The 15,016-nt window shown below is 39.4% G+C and overlaps 2 long non-coding RNA genes and 1 other non-coding gene across 3 annotated transcripts; all 3 read left to right on the plus strand.

Annotated features, from left to right (window-relative positions):
• Positions 1-439: 439 nt before the first annotated feature.
• On the plus strand, positions 440-512 carry TRNAA-UGC (transfer RNA alanine (anticodon UGC)). The gene has a single exon. It is a non-coding gene; the product is annotated as a tRNA-Ala (tRNA).
• Positions 513-3,732: 3,220 nt separating this feature from the next.
• LOC111808615 (uncharacterized) lies at positions 3,733-5,973 on the plus strand. Its single transcript, XR_015422673.1, has 4 exons — positions 3,733-3,922; positions 4,002-4,083; positions 4,704-4,782; positions 5,776-5,973. It is a non-coding gene; the product is annotated as an uncharacterized LOC111808615 (long non-coding RNA).
• A 6,443-nt stretch (positions 5,974-12,416) lies between these two features.
• Positions 12,417-14,657, plus strand: LOC147790772 (uncharacterized). The gene is made up of 4 exons (XR_015422674.1): positions 12,417-12,606; positions 12,686-12,767; positions 13,388-13,466; positions 14,460-14,657. It is a non-coding gene; the product is annotated as an uncharacterized LOC147790772 (long non-coding RNA).
• Positions 14,658-15,016: the final 359 nt, after the last annotated feature.

A 15,016-nucleotide genomic window follows, 5' to 3' on the forward strand; every position in this document is an offset into this window, starting at 1 on the left:
TTAGAGTTTTTTGATGTAAAATCGTGGGAATGTAGCATGCGAGAGATACCGGGATCGATACCTCGCATCTCCAAAAGAAACTATTCGTTATTACTATTTTATTTCTATTCAATATTTCCTTATTTATGACATATTGAGTAGCGATATTTTTTTCATTTTCACTATTATTCATGACGAGACGTTTAGGGTTTTGTGACGTAAAAATTGTGGAGATGTAGCTTAGATGGTAGAGCGCTCGCTTTGCATGCGAGTTATACGGGGATTGATAGCCTGCATCTCCAAAAGAAAGTATTTAATTTGTTATTATATTTTTTCATTTTCACAATTATCCATGCCCCGCATCACCAAACCAAACTATTTGTTATTAATATTTTGATATTTTTTTATTTTCACTATTATTGATGATGGGACATTTAGGGTTTTATGATGAACAAATCATGGGGATGTAGCTCAGATGGTAGAGCGCTTGCTTTGCATGCAAGAGGTACGAGGATCGATACCCCGCATCTCCAAAAATAAGACTATCTATTATTAAATATATTATTTCTTTTCAATTTTTCCTTATTCATGTCATGTTGGGTAGTAATATTTCTTCATTGTCACTATTATTGATGACGATAAATTTAGGGTTTTGTGATGCAAAAATTGTGGGGATATAGCTCAGATGGTACGGGGTACGGGGATCAATACCTCGAATCTCCAAAAGAGAGAGATTGTTTTTGTTTTTTTAAGTATGAGTTAATTTAACATGTTATGTATAAGGTGGGTACAAGAGATCCCATATAGAGAGAGAGGACTTATTGTAAGTAAAGAAAGCCTTATAGATAAAAGAGAGTAATGTCTCATATAGAGAGAGGACTTATTGTAAGTAAAGAAAGCAATCTAGTGTCCCACAGGCACATATAGAGAGGACTTTGGCTATGCCATTCTTATAGATAAAAGAGAGTAATGTCCCATATAGAGAGAGGACTTATTGTAAGTAAAGAAAACAATCTAGTTTCCCACAACCACATATAGAGAGAGGACTTATAAGTCTAAAGAAAGCAATCTAGTTATACTGCTACTTGTGGAGAGGGAATTTGATGAATTCGTTAAAAGATAAGAACTTCTTCACAATTGCAATATCTGACTAATGAATATTATTGTCATTTATAGCTTCTTATAGGATGGCGGTAGTCCGATGCATATGACGGAACTTCTTCACAATTGTAATATCTGACTAATGAATATTATTGTCATTTATAGCTTTTATCACAATAATATAAAATTTGGGGTTAAAGCCTATATGTGACTGAAAAGACCATTCACCACACGCTTGTAAATTAAATTATATCTACCACCTCTGAAATTTTTCACAGCAAACCTTCCAACAGCTTGCACTTTTTCGTCATTGACATCCTTAATTGGAACTAGATTTTAAGGCAAATCTTCTCCACGACTCACTTTGGAACACTTTTATAGATAGTTTCAACAAACTTACTTTGCTCATTAATACTTTGGAGTTCAATATTTATAGTTGGAGAACGCTATTCAAATTGATAGGGTCGAATCTTACAACAAAGTCTAATTGAGCATCCCTCTATTAGGAGATAGCTTCGAATCAAATTCTTTAGTTTGGACAATGGTTGCATTGTTTTAGTCAAACAACCAAGACTAGTGTATTACCAATAGTATAAACATTCTGTACGTCTATTTTCTTACATATTAACAATTGTATACAAATAATAATTAAATTTATGAGAGGAAGTTTGGATGGAGTTTTATTAAATAGGTCATCTTAAATTATATCTAAAAATATATAATATATTTTTTTTTTCTTTTTTTACATTTAGGAGAACAAAACAAAGATTGAAGAAGATGTGATTCATGCCATGTTTTAATTTTTATTCTTTCTTATTTCTCAAAGATTAAAAAAAAAAAAAGTTATCATCTCTCAAGTATGGTTGGTTATTTGATTATTTTCTATTGAGTGAATTTTAAGTAAAACACACACTCTACCCCAAGTAATTGCAAGATGCAAGTTTCACACTAAGAGAAATCAAAGTCCCAAGTATCAACGTCCTTTAAGTGTCAATTTTTATTCTCCATCTCAACATAAATTAAACTTATTTTCGTGAAGATATCTATTTATAAAAGCAAAATATCTCAGAGTCACGAAAATAAAAATGAGATATAGATACGAGACTTAAATATGATACCAAATAGATAGGGTAACTCTTAGGATTAGATTTGATTGAGTTATTTGGATTAGATTTGATCGAGTTATTTGAATTAGATTTGATTTAGTCATTCTTCAATTGGATGAGAGATTTCTCCCAATTCTTCTGATCTTTACAGTTTTCTTTTTCTGTTCGTAACAGTAACATGTCATTCTTAAAAAACTAGACACCGATGTGACAATGATACATTAATTAAAAAGAATTATTTCAAAAAATTTATCAATTTTATATTAGAAATAAATTCATATAAATAAGTTCATATATTTGTATACTTAAAAACAAGCTTAATGTACGTTTCACTCTCAAAATATATTCAAAGTCAAGTATCTGATACGATGGATTATAACTTTGTAATGTATCTATTGTATTAACAAGTGTTCAGTACATGCCCAATACGTGTCAGATAGTGACACTAAGTTATTTTCATGCTTTCTTTACACCCATTTAAAGTATTTTGAAAATTAGCATGTCAAATATTATAATTGACTAACTACAACTTCAATTATGACCCAAGAGAAATAAAATCCTTAATTTAGTACATGGTAGCAAAGATGATCATGAGAATGAGTTATTCTCATATGGAAAGAGATTTAACCTTAAGTTATATCTCATATCCTCCCCTAACCAATTATTTAGTTTTATTTAGTATGTTTTAGAAAGATATATCCATCAATAGCAAAAAAAATAAAAAATAAATAAATAGAATAGAATAGAATAGATTAAATTAGCCAAAAGTAATGACTAACCTAATTTAAAAAAAAAAACATAAATGATGAATTGATTAAATTGGCGAATTGGTAACATAATTAAAAAAAAAATGTAACAAACACACCAAAATAAGATTAGGAACACAAGTAAAAAAAAAAAAAACAACCAAAAATCAAGATTTGGAAAGTGTTAAACAGTTTTAACATATGGACATTTCAAGACTTTACTCCTGCAATATTCCCATGAAATATAACACTAGAGCATTATAAAATTTAGAGAAATGATTGAAATTGATGTCATGTTCATATAGGTTGACTTTAATACAAAGGACAAATCGAACTTTCTGAAGGATAAATTGGGGACACCAGCCTAAGCTAATCAGGTAGGTGGCCTTACCATCCGTATGGTTATATTTGATGTTGACTGTGCCCGTGGTTCTACAAGTGTCATATATATTGATATGTGTGAAATGTTTGTGAATCGATATGCTTATGATATGTTATAATATGTGAATTGTATGATAATACTTACGGTACCATGTGTTCAATGGTATATTTGAGATAGGATACGAGAAGGATGCACTAAACGTAATGTAACGATAGAAGTATGAGATGTTCTGTAATACCCGAAGAAAGAAGAAAAAGAAAAAAAAAAAAAAAAAAAAAAAATATATATATATATATATATATATATAGGAAAAGTTGAGAGGGGCAAATAGGTAAATTTGCCCCTCCAACCACCTAAGGGGTCCAAACGAAACCCCATCCATAATCCTGCAAAAGAGAGATAGTGAGAGAAAGGGGCAGAGAGAACCTAGAGAGAGGAGAAAGGATGAACCGCCGGAAGACTCACCGAAAACTACCGCCGGAGTCTATTCTGATGAAGATCATGATGCAAGGAGGTGAAGATCATGCAAAGAGACTTTCTTGGAAGGGAAAAGAGAATGTGGGTGGCCGGAGTCCCATTTTTCATCAAGAAGTCGGAAAACCCGCAAGGTAAGGATCTTGAACGTTTTCTCAGATCTACTGTTTTCCTTTGTGAATCAAGATCTGAAATCTTGATATATTCATCTAGGAACAACTCTACGCATGATCTGTGAAGAAGTTTGGCCGAGACCTCAACCCGAAGGCGGAGATCCGAGAGTCGTCCGAGAACGGTGAGCGAAATTCCGACCTTCTTAACTCGTCCGGTAGTTAATCGAAAATTACGAAAAAAAAAATACGAGGACGTAGACTGTAACACGATCTAGAACGTTGCCGAAGGAATCATATTGATCCGATCTACGGACCGAAAGATATGAAAATCGGAAAACAAAAACCGACTGGGTTTCGGTTTTCAGAGGACAGAGAAGAAGAAGAAGAAGAAGAAGAAGAAAGAAAGAAACAAAAAAAAAAAAAAAAAAAAAAAAAAAAAAAAAACAAAACGGCCGGCGAGCGGCGGAGGGCGGCGACAGGCGCCGGACACGCGTCGACCACCGGCTGGAGCAACGCAGCTCCAGCGAGGCGTCGACACGTATCGCCTGCAAGCCGGGCCGAATCGCAACGCGAGCCGACCGGGCCGGGCCGGGCCGGCCGACCCGCGACTGTGCAGAACTGGGCGCGCGTGGCAGGCGCGCGTGCAGCCTGCGGCTGGCGCCTTCCCGCGCGCGTGGCCACGCACTTCCAGCGTGCTGCTGGGCGCGTGAGCGCGCGTGGAACGGCCAATTTGGCCCGGTTGTTTTCTGTTTTCTCGATTTTTGTCCCGGCTCCAGTTCTAATACTGTTTTTACGTGGATAGGGACTTAATTTAGAGAAATCAGTATTTTTGGACACCTCACGGGCAAAGAAACGCTAGCGAAAGGGCACGCGTCAACCAGGTAAGTCACCACCCGGTATTTAGGAAGAAATACTTGTAGGGTTCGCTTGGATTGTATGTATGCATGTTAGTAATTTTGCCTTGAATTAGCTCTCCATGAATGAGCTTAATTAGATGGATGGTTATGATGTGTTGGGTGAATTTTCTGAGTGTTGCTTGTATGCCTTAAGCTTCCGTTGTACGTATGCGTGCGTTTAATTTATGTTAGAGTTGTGTATGCCGGGTTTCGGGTGCTTGATGGACGAATTCGTCCCATTGAGCGCGAACTTCGTGCTCTGGGTGCTTGATGGAGGTCATCGCCCCGTTGAGCCGGTATGCCTAGTTTGCATGAATTACATACTATGATGTTAGAAGAAGATTGCATGCACCCTCTGTTCATTGCTAGGGCCCATTTCTATGATAAGATTAGGGAATTTCTGTTAGGAGCGATATGTCGCTCTGGACAGACTTAATTTTACCCTAGAAACTTAGCGGTTTACCACGGCAAGAAAGTACCTAGGAGGGTTCACAGATTGCTAGCGTGAGAACGGTATCTATAGCTTCGTGGGAGGACCAAGGGTCCCTGATCAGTCCTTACTATTCTTAGCCATTTCGCATGGGAAATGTGTCCCCACGTCGTACAGCCCATTAGCTGCATGGGAACGGGTTGGGTCGCGCCCCCCATAGGAGGACTATATGGGCGTAGGGGTATTCAGCACACCCCTAGGCTAGGTACCATGTAGTTCTAGATAGCCATGTAGAGGTAGCGCCTCATAGAGAGATACCGATCATATTAGCTTGGCATAAGGAACATCTAGGTGACTAATGAAAGGACGATGAACCGGTGAAACCCAAGGGGCAAGCCCCAAGAGACTAAGGTTAGAACCCGATGTCCTAGAACCGAATTAGAAAACCGTGGAAGTTCTGTTAAATTAAGATGCGAAGAGAGCCTACAAGTAGGTGGCTTACTGAGTATAATTTTTATACTCATCCCGTTCTCATTTATTTTTCTCAGGTGTTCACTGGCTGCTGGTCGAGGTAGAGGAGCGTTTGAGAGTTGTACAGTCACAGAGGGGGTCGTTCCGGAGCGTCAGTCCCTTTTCGGTCTTTTAGAGTCTTTTGTATTTCATTTTATATTTGCAATTTCTTTTGTAATAATTAACAAACAAAATTTCTCTCTTTTGTTTTAATTCAAAGTATTTTTATATTTTTATTTTGGTTTTCTTTTCTTTTATTTTCCTTTTGTTTGTTTTCGATTTCGTCTTTTTAGTCACGGTCTGATTTTCGAAGCCTCGAAAATCGGGTCGTGACAGATTGGTATCAGAGCAGTCGGTTTTAGATTCTGTAGACTTTTTCTAGGATAGAGAGTCGTACACCTCTGTGACTCAACTCAACGACACGCCTCGCCGCGACCAGGTATGCATTTTAACCCTGTTTAGTAGGATATGAGTGGTTGCAAGGCTGTAAAAATTTGATGTTTGTCTTGAAAAAGTGGTAACTATGATTACACTTTAGAGTGTTTAATAGTGAAAGTTCACTCTATTACTGTCGATGCTAGATTCGAGTTATTGTGAGGAAGCCGAGAGGGTTCACGTTATAACTTACTGAGCTTAGGAAGACAAATGGGTGACTTCGCAAAGTGCGTGACGTCCAACCCATAGAAATGTATATCAGACCTTCTAAGGTCTAGTAAGAGATGGTATACCTATGGCTCAGCCTCCCACAACCATAATTCTAGATGTCAAGCATGCCTCCGTGGAGACTACGTAGTAGGCCTAGACAGTATAGGGCAGTCTTGGTGCACAAACCACATAATAGACCCAAACAATATCGTTCTTACAAGTAAGGGCGACCACTATAGGAATTAAGCACCCCTCAAGCAAACCATTTTCACGGGTGAGTTTGGTTAAGTTGGAAGTCGAGAAATAAGATTCACCAACAGAGAGAGTGAAGCTGTGGAGGCCCTGGCTTCCAGGTTGGTTGGAGTCTTCATGATATAAGTTCAGGTTCATGGACTTCCATGAGTGAGATGTGCGCTTTATGCCACTAATGAGTCATGGGGTGTAGGATATTTCTACTAGAGGATCACCTAATGGATGACAAGTCGCTTTGGACCTTGGTGGAGAGGACCGAGTTCAAAAAGCAGTACGTGGTTATCAGGACCATGAAACTGCGTTCTAACCTATCCTTTGGTCAGGGCATGTATGCTCACAAGGTGAGGGACGTGGAACTGTCAAGGTAAGTCCAGCGAACCTCAGGGTTGAGAACAACAAGAAAAGAGGCCAAGCTATGGTCATGCCTTTGTCGTTTGAAGGAAGAAAGTCTAGATGGGCGTTAATAAGAACCAACCCTTGTATAAGTGATCTGGACTACAAAAGGGTAGAACTCCAGTTTCACACATGAGTGTAACAAAATACTTGTGAAGCATGCTCAGACAGAGGTAGAGATGCTAGATAACGTGAGTTTAGAAACTACCTGAAGAGTAGTGAGATAGTGATAGTGCACTAGTAAGGGGAGCAGAAGACATAATGTGTCTTGCGGAAAACCTTGGACATAGATAAAACTACCAAACAAGAGTTTTTAGTGAGTTCCATAGGCTCCTTTACAAGAACTTGATGGATGCACACACACGAGCCAATATAAGATATCACTACGAAAGGAAATGGGACTTGATCAATCATAAGACACTACATGAGTTGGCCTAGGTGAATGCAGAGGACTTATACAAGGAACCTTTATTTTCAAAAGAGCCTGCATTTAGCTCAGATGAGTATTAGTACTTAGGCAAGTTACATGACAAGTTATCTCGTTATGAGGAAAGACCTATGTTGGCCAATTGGGAGGTAGCTACGAGACCATTCTTGGTGAAGTAGTAAGGATTGTAAGGGTCTCGACAAGTTTAGGATACCTCTTATGTGGATCAAGGAGAGTGATATATCGAAGGCAACTATTAGGAGCAATCACGAGGAAGGAAAGTTGATCGATAAGCCTTTCGACCTGATCAATGTCTTGCTAAGGTTTAGGTTTAGACAAATCGAATGTTTAAGAGATTTTCTTGTTATCGTCAAAGACGACTTCAATGACAATGTGTCGTTGTACACCAAGATGGAATTAGTTGACAAGGAACACTCGGGAGAAAGTTATGATGATGTTAAGGACACACCAATTGTACGCTAAGTTCCCCAAAGCAAGTTTTGGCTGTCTGAGATGACATCCGAAGTTATGTGGTGTCAAGTGGAGAATTCATCGTAGACACCGCTAAGATTGAAGTAGCTATGAGGTGGCCAAAACTGACCACAGTCACTAAGGTACAAAGTTCTAGAAATCTTTCGAAAGACTTGATATGAACCCAACAACTGATCACGTGCATGTACTCGAAGGACCGATTACAAGAAGCAAAGTTAAGAAGATTCAAGAGGCCTATACATTGCATCTTCAAAAGCTAGCTAGTGTACAGGTTGAAACAAAGTCTTTTGAGCCCAAAAATCTCTATAGCATTAGCATATCAAATCAAGAAGATAATGGAATGGCTGATATTGGAAAGTAATTAGAAGACTTGCCTTTGGTAGTTGAATTACCAATTAAGGATGGAAAGTAATTAGAAGACTTGCCTTTGGTAGTTGAATTACCAATTAAGGAAATTTATTAATGCCTTATTTGCTTCAATTTTTATTTAATAGCATTTGTAGTTGGTGGCTGAACTTTATTATGTTAGGGTTACCTTTTAGACCTATTTAAAGGCATGTAATGGAATTTTGTTGAATACAGAAAAAAAAACGTGTGTTTTCTTGATACCCTTTTGGTGTTATTCTTTTTCAAACCTTACTTTAGGTTTGATGTTTAAATCGATTCATTGAATTAGTTTTGATCAAGCTAATTCTGGAGTGAATTGTCTTGGTATCTAAGAGTGACCATCATAGATTCCAAGTTCGATCTAAGAGTCATTCATCTTCTAACCAGCTCTTGGTTGGAATCAATCCGTTAAGTTAGCTTTCTCTGTGAGCGTTTTGCAAGGATTCTAGAAGGACCTCTAGCTTTGCAAATTCCAGCAGTGTAGGCGCTTATCAAGACTCGTACGTGATATTTCCAAGATCTCTGCAGCGCCTGCAAAGTTAACCAAGGAGGGAAAACCCTTCGATTGAATACCAGTAGGCGGAAAGAGTTTCCAGAAACTTAAGCAAAGGTTGGTGACTGCAGCAGTTCAAGATGGGCTGGACAACCTTGTAACGTATAGAAATGCCTCATGTAAGGGCTTAGGGTGCGTGCTTACGCAGAATGGTGAGGCAGTAGCTTACCCTTCAAGAAAGCAGAAAGAGCACGGACAAAATTACCCTACTCATGACCTTTAACTAGCACTGACCGTGCTTGCCATGGTGACATGGCAACATTACGAGCATGGAGAAAAGTGCAAGCATACACTGACTAAATAACCTCGGGTACTTGGTCGTACAGATGGAATGACACAAACCGTTCATACATCTGCAATGATCACCAAGCAAGCAAAGTTACAAGATGGAAGGAAGAATGCTAGAAACTGGGGTTGCAGTTAATGGTAATATCGCTAAGATAGCATAGATGACCATGCAACCCACTTTATGAAAACGTGTCTTTGATGCCCAGAGATCTGATGAACACCTTAACAAAGTGTGGAGTCAGACTGGGGTGGAAAAGCCAACTAGGTGTTCTATCTCCTCAGACGGGGTCTTGCACTGGCAAGGCTGCCTAGGTGTTCCCTGAGACGAGGAAATCCTAAAAGACATTTTAGCTGAAGCCACAATACATCTGATACGTTCCACCTAGGATGTACGAAGTTATCTGAAGAGATACTATGGGTGGCTTGGGAATGAAGAGAGACATGGCGGGTTTCGTAAGACGATGCTGCTAGCAGGTTAAGTCATCGAAATAGCGCCTAACAAGATTGCTACAGTCCTTCAATGAGAAGTAGTGAGTGTGGGTTTTGTCTCGGGTTTGCCAAAGACTAAACAGACTCGTAACGTGATTTGGATACTTGGGGTAGACCAACCAAGACAACTCACCTCATCCCAGATGAGACCACTTATCGAGTAGATCGATGAGATAAGTTATATGTCAAAGAGATGGTACGCCTATACGGGTACCAGACCCTATCGGGTCAGACCATGGTATGAAAGAGCGACCACCTTAGTAAAAGTCTCGTGGGAGTAACCACCTTAATGAAGAGGCAACTCGAGGACGTAAAGAAGACGGGAGAGAGGCCTATCCCAAACTCTTCCAAGAGATAGCTACTTTCGGGGACGAAAGTTCCTAAGGAGGGGAGAATTTGTAATACCCGAAGAAAGAAGAAAAAGAAAAAAAAAAAAAAAAAAAACAATATATATATATATAGGAAAAGTTGAGAGGGGCAAATAGGTAAATTTGCCCCTCCAACCACCTAAGGGGTCCAAACGAAACCCCATCCATAATCCTGCAAAAGAGAGATAGTGAGAGAAAGGGGCAGAGAGAACCTAGAGAGAGGAGAAAGGATGAACCGCCGGAAGACTCACCGAAAACTACCGCCGGAGTCTATTCCGATGAAGATCATGATGCAAGGAGGTGAAGATCATGCAAAGAGACTTTCTTGGAAGGGAAAAGAGAATGTGGGTGGCCGGAGTCCCATTTTTCATCAAGAAGTCGTAAAACCCGCAAGGTAAGGATCTTGAACGTTTTCTCAGATCTACTGTTTTCCTTTGTGAATCAAGATCTGAAATCTTGATATATTCATCTAGGAACAACTCTACGCATGATCTGTGAAGAAGTTTGGCCGAGACCTCAACCCGAAGGCGGAGATCCGAGAGTCGTCCGAGAACGGTGAGCGAAATTCCGACCTTCTTAACTCGTCCGGTAGTTAATGGAAAATTACGAAAAAAAAAAATACGAGGACGTAGAGTGTAACACGATCTAGAACGTTGCCAAAGGAATCATATTGATCCGATCTACGGATCGAAAGATATGAAAATCGGAAAACAAAAACCGACTGGGTTTCGGTTTTCAGAGGACAGAGAAGAAGAAGAAGAAGAAGAAGAAGAAAGAAAGAAACAAAAAAAAAAAAAAAAAAAAAAAAAAAAAAAACGGCCGGCGAGCGGCGGAGGGCGGCGACAGGCGCCGGACACGCGTCGACCACCGGCTGGAGCAACGCAGCTCCAGCGAGGCGTCGACACGTGTCGCCTGCAAGCCGGGCCGAATCGCAACGCGAGCCGACACCGATGAGAGATTTCTCCCAATTCTTCTGATCTTTACAGTTTTCTTTTTCTGTTCGTAACAGTAACATGTCATTCTTAAAAAACTAGACACCGATGTGACAATGATACATTAATTAAAAAGAATTATTTCAAAAAATTTATCAATTTTATATTAGAAATAAATTCATATAAATAAGTTCATATATTTGTATACTTAAAAACAAGCTTAATGTACGTTTCACTCTCAAAATATATTCAAAGTCAAGTATCTGATACGATGGATTATAACTTTGTAATGTATCTATTGTATTAACAAGTGTTCAGTACATGCCCAATACGTGTCAGATAGTGACACTAAGTTATTTTCATGCTTTCTTTACACCCATTTAAAGTATTTTGAAAATTAGCATGTCAAATATTATAATTGACTAACTACAACTTCAATTATGACCCAAGAGAAATAAAATCCTTAATTTAGTACATGGTAGCAAAGATGATCATGAGAATGAGTTATTCTCATATGGAAAGAGATTTAACCTTAAGTTATATCTCATATCCTCCCCTAACCAATTATTTAGTTTTATTTAGTATGTTTTAGAAAGATATATCCATCAATAGCAAAAAAAATAAAAAATAAATAAATAAATAGAATAGAATAGATTAAATTAGCCAAAAGTAATGACTAACCTAATTTAAAAAAAAAAAACATAAATGATGAATTGATTAAATTGGCGAATTGGTAACATAATTAAAAAAAAAATGTAACAAACACACCAAAATAAGATTAGGAACACAAGTAAAAAAAAAAAAAACAACCAAAAATCAAGATTTGGAAAGTGTTAAACAGTTTTAACATATGGACATTTCAAGACTTTACTCCTGCAATATTCCCATGAAATATAACACTAGAGCATTATAAAATTTAGAGAAATGATTGAAATTGATGTCATGTTCATATAGGTTGACTTTAATACAAAGGACAAATCGAACTTTCTGAAGGATAAATTGGGGACACCAGCCTAAGCTAATCAGGTAGGTGGCCTTACCATCCGTATGGTTATATTTGATGTTGACTGTGCCCGTGGTTCTACAAGTGTCATATATATTGATATGTGTGAAATGTTTGTGAATCGATATGCTTATGATATGTTATAATATGTGAATTGTATGATAATACTTACGGTACCATGTGTTCAATGGTATATTTGAGATAGGATACGAGAAGGATGCACTAAACGTAATGTAACGATAGAAGTATGAGATGTTCTGTAATACCCGAAGAAAGAAGAAAAAGAAAAAAAAAAAAAAAAAAAAAATATATATATATATATATATATATATATATATAGGAAAAGTTGAGAGGGGCAAATAGGTAAATTTGCCCCTCCAACCACCTAAGGGGTCCAAACGAAACCCCATCCATAATCCTGCAAAAGAGAGATAGTGAGAGAAAGGGGCAGAGAGAACCTAGAGAGAGGAGAAAGGATGAACCGCCGGAAGACTCACCGAAAACTACCGCCGGAGTCTATTCTGATGAAGATCATGATGCAAGGAGGTGAAGATCATGCAAAGAGACTTTCTTGGAAGGGAAAAGAGAATGTGGGTGGCCGGAGTCCCATTTTTCATCAAGAAGTCGGAAAACCCGCAAGGTAAGGATCTTGAACGTTTTCTCAGATCTACTGTTTTCCTTTGTGAATCAAGATCTGAAATCTTGATATATTCATCTAGGAACAACTCTACGCATGATCTGTGAAGAAGTTTGGCCGAGACCTCAACCCGAAGGCGGAGATCCGAGAGTCGTCCGAGAACGGTGAGCGAAATTCCGACCTTCTTAACTCGTCCGGTAGTTAATCGAAAATTACGAAAAAAAAAATACGAGGACGTAGACTGTAACACGATCTAGAACGTTGCCGAAGGAATCATATTGATCCGATCTACGGATCGAAAGATATGAAAATCGGAAAACAAAAACCGACTGGGTTTCGGTTTTCAGAGGACAGAGAAGAAGAAGAAGAAGAAGAAGAAGAAAGAAAGAAACAAAAAAAAAAAAAAAAAAAAAAAAAAAAAAAAAACAAAACGGCCGGCGAGCGGCGGAGGGCGGCGACAGGCGCCGGACACGCGTCGACCACCGGCTGGAGCAACGCAGCTCCAGCGAGGCGTCGACACGTATCGCCTGCAAGCCGGGCCGAATCGCAACGCGAGCCGACCGGGCCGGGCCGGGCCGGCCGACCCGCGACTGTGCAGAACTGGGCGCGCGTGGCAGGCGCGCGTGCAGCCTGCGGCTGGCGCCTTCCCGCGCGCGTGGCCACGCACTTCCAGCGTGCTGCTGGGCGCGTGAGCGCGCGTGGAACGGCCAATTTGGCCCGGTTGTTTTCTGTTTTCTCGATTTTTGTCCCGGCTCCAGTTCTAATACTGTTTTTACGTGGATAGGGACTTAATTTAGAGAAATCAGTATTTTTGGACACCTCACGGGCAAAGAAACGCTAGCGAAAGGGCACGCGTCAACCAGGTAAGTCACCACCCGGTATTTAGGAAGAAATACTTGTAGGGTTCGCTTGGATTGTATGTATGCATGTTAGTAATTTTGCCTTGAATTAGCTCTCCATGAATGAGCTTAATTAGATGGATGGTTATGATGTGTTGGGTGAATTTTCTGAGTGTTGCTTGTATGCCTTAAGCTTCCGTTGTACGTATGCGTGCGTTTAATTTATGTTAGAGTTGTGTATGCCGGGTTTCGGGTGCTTGATGGACGAATTCGTCCCATTGAGCGCGAACTTCGTGCTCTGGGTGCTTGATGGAGGTCATCGCCCCGTTGAGCCGGTATGCCTAGTTTGCATGAATTACATACTATGATGTTAGAAGAAGATTGCATGCACCCTCTGTTCATTGCTAGGGCCCATTTCTATGATAAGATTAGGGAATTTCTGTTAGGAGCGATATGTCGCTCTGGACAGACTTAATTTTACCCTAGAAACTTAGCGGTTTACCACGGCAAGAAAGTACCTAGGAGGGTTCACAGATTGCTAGCGTGAGAACGGTATCTATAGCTTCGTGGGAGGACCAAGGGTCCCTGATCAGTCCTTACTATTCTTAGCCATTTCGCATGGGAAATGTGTCCCCACGTCGTACAGCCCATTAGCTGCATGGGAACGGGTTGGGTCGCGCCCCCCATAGGAGGACTATATGGGCGTAGGGGTATTCAGCACACCCCTAGGCTAGGTACCATGTAGTTCTAGATAGCCATGTAGAGGTAGCGCCTCATAGAGAGATACCGATCATATTAGCTTGGCATAAGGAACATCTAGGTGACTAATGAAAGGACGATGAACCGGTGAAACCCAAGGGGCAAGCCCCAAGAGACTAAGGTTAGAACCCGATGTCCTAGAACCGAATTAGAAAACCGTGGAAGTTCTGTTAAATTAAGATGCGAAGAGAGCCTACAAGTAGGTGGCTTACTGAGTATAATTTTTATACTCATCCCGTTCTCATTTATTTTTCTCAGGTGTTCACTGGCTGCTGGTCGAGGTAGAGGAGCGTTTGAGAGTTGTACAGTCACAGAGGGGGTCGTTCCGGAGCGTCAGTCCCTTTTCGGTCTTTTAGAGTCTTTTGTATTTCATTTTATATTTGCAATTTCTTTTGTAATAATTAACAAACAAAATTTCTCTCTTTTGTTTTAATTCAAAGTATTTTTATATTTTTATTTTGGTTTTCTTTTCTTTTATTTTCCTTTTGTTTGTTTTCGATTTCGTCTTTTTAGTCACGGTCTGATTTTCGAAGCCTCGAAAATCGGGTCGTGACATGTTCATGAAACGTTATGGTTTGGTTACGTATCGAAGTGCTATGGGTATGACAGATTGATAAAAACGATATGGTCACGATGGATTCATAAAACAATACGATTAGGTTATGGGTAGAAAGGGATAGGATTATGATAGATTGATAGAACGATAGCGTTAGGATACGTTCCTGTAACGTTATGACTAAGGTACATTCAGGTAACGACACAACTATGATATGTCTAAGGACGTTAAGGCTATGATAAATTAGGGAAGGATATAA

Source organism: Cucurbita pepo, chromosome 10, assembly GCF_057944985.1.
Source record: "Cucurbita pepo subsp. pepo isolate OVF chromosome 10, ASM5794498v1, whole genome shotgun sequence".
Classification (NCBI taxonomy): domain Eukaryota; kingdom Viridiplantae; phylum Streptophyta; class Magnoliopsida; order Cucurbitales; family Cucurbitaceae; genus Cucurbita; species Cucurbita pepo.